This window comes from Mus caroli, chromosome 7 (assembly GCF_900094665.2).
Source record: "Mus caroli chromosome 7, CAROLI_EIJ_v1.1, whole genome shotgun sequence".
NCBI lineage: Eukaryota > Metazoa > Chordata > Mammalia > Rodentia > Muridae > Mus > Mus caroli.
The window spans coordinates 92,668,553-92,673,946 of NC_034576.1; positions in this window are offsets into that span (position 1 = coordinate 92,668,553).

The window sequence follows — 5,394 nt, forward strand, 5'->3', positions numbered from 1 at the left end:
GTGCTTTTCTGACCGGAAGAGCTGAAGTTCTATTTATAACACACACACACACACACACACACACACACGTTCTGCTAAAGACCTAGTTTGGGACACCAGAAAAGGAGAAGGAATGGGGGACCATGAATTCGTACACTATACACTAAGCCCTGCAAACACATAGTATTCTGGCATAAGGAAAACAAACAAACAGAACACATTTTCTAAGAAAGCCAGAGGGAACGAAGCAAAGACCATGAGTAAAAGGGTTAAGCACTGGTGGGAAGCTGAATTCCTTCCACTTTAGGAAAAGCAAACGAAAGAGGAAGAAGTGCGTACATTCCAGGGAAGAGGACCTGAAGAGTCCAGGGCTGATAACCCACATTGGCTCAGTGAAGTGTGTGACTCCAGGACTTTGCCTGAATGGATAGAAGGGATGAGGATAGATACGGGAAGTTTAAGATGGAAGGAAAAGGTTGGTAGTTGAGTGAGAAATGAATTTTCTGAGGAAGTTTGGTAGGTTTTCTAGGCAGGGTTTGATTGCGTGTGGTTGGAAATGGAATAGACTTTGTGGGCACATATTTTAAAAGGTTAAAGTGTTTAAGAACCAAAAAAAAAAAAAACCAAAAAGTGTTTAAGAACCCTTATTAAAGTAGGTTTTGAAATTTTTTGTTAGTTTGTTTGTTTGGGGGGTGTTTCGAGACAGGGTTTCTCTGTATAGCCCTGGCTATGCTGGAATTCACTTTGTAGACCAGGCTGGTCTCGAACTCAGAAATCCACCTGCCTCTGCCTCCCAAGTGCTGGGATTAAAGGCATTCGCCACCATGCCTGGCTGTGTGTATATATGTTTGTTTGTTTGTTTGTTTGTCTGTTTGTCTGTTTGTTTGTTTTGGGGGTTGGTTTTGAAAATTTTAAGCCTACATAAATATTATTTTTTGATTTTATTTTATTAGATATTTTCTTTATTTACAACAGGAATATTATTAAAGTAGGCTTTGAAATTTTAACCCTAATATATGCCTAATAATAACAACAAAATTCTACTAGAGTCTTCCAGAGCTAGAACTATTATCAATAAGCAATCACCATTGTGGATTAGGAAATGGATTAGGTTTGTGGGCATATTTTTAGAAAGAAACCAATGAACTTAGATTTGGGCTCTCTCTATCACCCCAGGAGTCTTGAACTGCTTGAACATAGGCCAGAAAGAGCAGTGAGTTTGTTCAAGGAATGCTGAAGTTCTTAAACTAACAACGGGGGAGGGGGAAGGGGTGGGGATGGGACAGGGAGATAAGAGTCAAACTTAATTACAGTGAAAGGCTTTAAATGTTTGAGGAAGGATGTGAGGTCAGAGGTGAGGTATAATAAGTAGAAGTGATAGGGTCCACGGACTGGAAGCTCTGATGAGGTGCTCATCAGGGAGTGGAATGTTTGAGATTAGGGTGGAGTCACCATCAGAGACAAAGTCTGTGCTGTGACCCTGGGAGTCACATTTGTAGAGGCAAGAGGGGAAAAAGCTAAAGAGTAGGGAAGCTATGGATTTAGAGAGTCTATTCACATGTATGGTGAAGCTACACAGAGATTATTAAAGCAGCCCATGAGTGAACAATCTAGGGCTCCTAAACAAAACCTTCAATGGGAGAGAAGGGTGCATGGCTGTGGTCGGAGGGACAGATACTGGGTAACCACTAGGCATCTGTGAAAACTGAACAGTTTTGAGAGAGATTGGGGGCCAAACAAAATTAGAATATTTAAACCTATTCATTCTACTTCCTAGCTTGGGGATATAATTAGTCTAAGGTAGAACACAGGATTGAGATATTATAAGAAAAAAAGGTGACCAGGAGAGATTAAGGAACAGCAGACCAATTGGGAATTGATTATTGATTATAGTTCTAGTTCTGGAAGTCTCTAGGAGACTATTGTTGTTACTATGCATATAGTATATTCATGTGGGCTTAGATTGTTCAAAACCTACTTTAATTAGGGTTCTGAAACACTTTAACCTCCCTTCTAGCCCACCACTCACCAGAGATAGTGGATAGTGCAAGAGGGAATGTGAACTTATTTAGAAATAGTTCTTTGGTGTGCTTCTAATCTTTGTTGTCAGGATATCATCATTTCAGTTCACGTGAATCAGCAGTGGTAGCTTGATCCACTCATAAACACCATTCACGAATCAGCGACAATTTGGGTCCAGTAGAAACTGCAAGTCTCTGCTAATAGTCACAAGCAGCAAGAAACCACTGGAATATCATGAGACGTTCTTTGGTGCATTTCTCTCTATGAAGTCATGACAAAGGATGATCAGTGAAGAAGGCAAGATGAACCAATTCCACAGCATCAACAGGGAAACCAACTATCAGCAACGCCGACAAAGACCAGCCACAGTGTTGCGCACTCTCTGTTGGATTATACTTATGTCCTTTCCAAACATCACATGTCCTCTCAAGCATCTGCTCTAGCAAAGCATCACATGCTCTTTATCCAGATGTAGTTTCCAAAAAATACCATGTATCTGTTCTCGGCAAAACATCTTCTCATAAGACAGTTTCCAGAAAAACATCACATGACACAACTGAGTCTCCAAAGAAACCAGAGATTTCTACTCCATAGTCATGAAATATTTTAGTAAATAACACATAATTCACCAAGCTGGATCAAACTATCAATTAGTCAGATGAATGCACTGTACTGTTGCTAAAGAGTGAACTACATCCTCTACAAATAAACCTTGGTTAAATATTTTATTTTTCAGATGATTAAAAGACCACATATTGAAAGTTAGCACACTAACAGCAATGTGGTAGCTTTGTGGAAAGGAGAAACACTCGAAAACCTACATGGATACATCCTGAAATAGGATGAAGAAATTATAACAATGAGATATCACAAGGTTGAGGGATTTGAGAAAGTGGCTCTCTTATCTAATGATTAGATAGGAAATGTTGCAGGAAGTTAGACTCTGTAGATGATAGATGAAGGAATGATCGCTAAACAGCATAAAATGCAATTGCCATAGTAGCCATTTGAGAACCGAGTTCAATAGTGGACAGGATTCTGAGGCAATGAAAATACTTTGATAGATCTTTACTGACAGCTGGCTCAGGAGCATTCAGCATTGGAGAACTCCACAGAATTACAGAGCTGGGCACAAGCTCTCATTGGTGTTAGACGTGGCTATTTATATTAGCTCGTGTAAAGACAAATGACGACTGTTTTGGAAGACAGATTTGGGGATTTGATTTATAGTCCAGGATGAATACAGATCCTGTTTCATCTGCCAAGAACAGGAATAAGATGGGCATGGCGGTGAGCGAGTAGATGTGGTGATGTTAAAGAAGAAGGAAACGTAGTGAGTCAGCTACAGAGTGATGCTACTTAGGAAAGAAGATCAAACCCAAGAAATACCTTTCAGATACTGGAACCCCAGATTAGCCAAGAGAACACTGCTGCACCCTTACAGCCTTACTGTGTTCATTTTTTACTCACAGAACCCTGAAGCTACTTATAGGAACACTTTAGAAGTGGCATTCTTTGTTCTTCCAGGTGGTAGGGTTTAATATGGTTTTGAGTTCCTAAAATAGTTAGCATGATAATTTTGAAATTTAAGAAAGGAAATAAATGCTTACTTAATGTGACATGGACAATATGACTAAAACAAAAAACAAACAAAACAAAAACAAAAAAGAACCCCCAACTGCACAACAATAACAACAACAATCTCAACTATCTTGGTTACAAATGGGCAAAGGAATTGCTTCCATGGGTAGATTATCTTTCCAAAGGAGTATTCAGATGCCCAGAGAGCACGTGTAAGGTACTCAGCACCACTAATCGTCATATAGATAAATCAAAACCACAGTAAGATTCTCCCACCAGGATGGCTCTGATCAGCACAACAAATGATAACCTCTAGGGAAGATGTGAAGAAATGAGAAGGCTTATGGCTTGCTGGAGGCAAGGTAAACCAGTACAGCAACTGTCAAGATAGAGAACAGTGTGGCAGTTCCCACCCCCAAATTAAACATGCATTTGCCATGGGGTGAAGCAGTTTCACTTCTGAGCATGCCTAAAGGAACCAAGCAGGGACTTGAATAGATATTTTTAAACTCAACTTCACAGCATTATGATAAAATCCAAAAGGCAGAGGCAACCCACGTGTCTATGGACCAATGAGTGGTCTACATATATGAGGCTTTTCATTTAGCCTTAAAAATGAATCCAACTCTGAAAAGTTTCACAGCATGGATGAACCATCAAGAAAGCCAAGTCAAATGAGCTAGGCACGAAAGGATACATACTGCATACCTACTTCTCAATATGCAGTGTTTAGAGGATTCAAATGCACATGGCTGGGAAGTACAGTGAGGGTCAAAAGGGGCTTGGAGGAAGACATGGGTAGGGTTGTAAGACTGGATAGGGTTGATGGTTGTACAACATGAGTATATTTAGCGTTATTGCTGAGCTGCATGTTCAAAATGGTAATGTTTTTTAAAAACTGTATTTCATCATAGATTTATAAAGATTGATTAGAAATTGACTAGGCTACCTAAACATGTATGGGGGATGGGTGTTGAATTGGCTCATCTGTGGTGGGGGGCTGATCTCAGATCTGCTTCTTTTCCCTATCTGGGTGTGTAATCTGAAAAAGAAGTCAGCATGACACAAATGTAATATGCAGCTGACGCAGCCCTGAGAGGTGTGGCACACACAATCAAGACTGAGAAATAGCTGAGGTCTGAATCAGAGATGCTTAAAATACAACATGGCTGTGATGTTAGGGAAGAGGGACAGGACCACACCAAATCAGTGCTGCCCAACTCATTTGTCCTCATTGATGGGAACAAACTGAGGTGTGGTGGAAAGAACACTGAGGTGGTTTTGAATATCAGAGATCTGAGCTCACACTCTAATCGCATATTTTGGATGTGGGGGTGGATGGGAGAAGCACCCCCACAAATTCAGGCTATATTTGCACATACAGGCTAAGAAGGATCCGGAGGGTTTATCATAGGAGATGAAGTAAGTCAATAAACTGAGTCCTCCAAAGAGCAAGATCCCGACCATGATAGAAAAGGAGAAACTTGGGAAAGGTGCCCTGGCAAATGTGATGGAAAGCAAGCAGGATTAGTAAGGATTTCTGGGCGGCACCAGGGGCCCTTCAGAGAGTAGATAAGGGGGATTTTGTAGCCAAACTAGTCACAGCTGTTACATGACTTTCCCCAGTGACAAGTTGGGGATGAAGAGCCATGATGGGGTGTGGAGAAGGCAAAGCAGGTAAAAACACTTGCCCTTCAGGCATGAGGGCTCACACTCAGATCCCCAGATCCTACACTAACCTGGACACAGCAGTGGACATCCATAATCCCAGCGTTTTCATGGCAAGATATGAGGCAGAGTCAAGAGAAGACC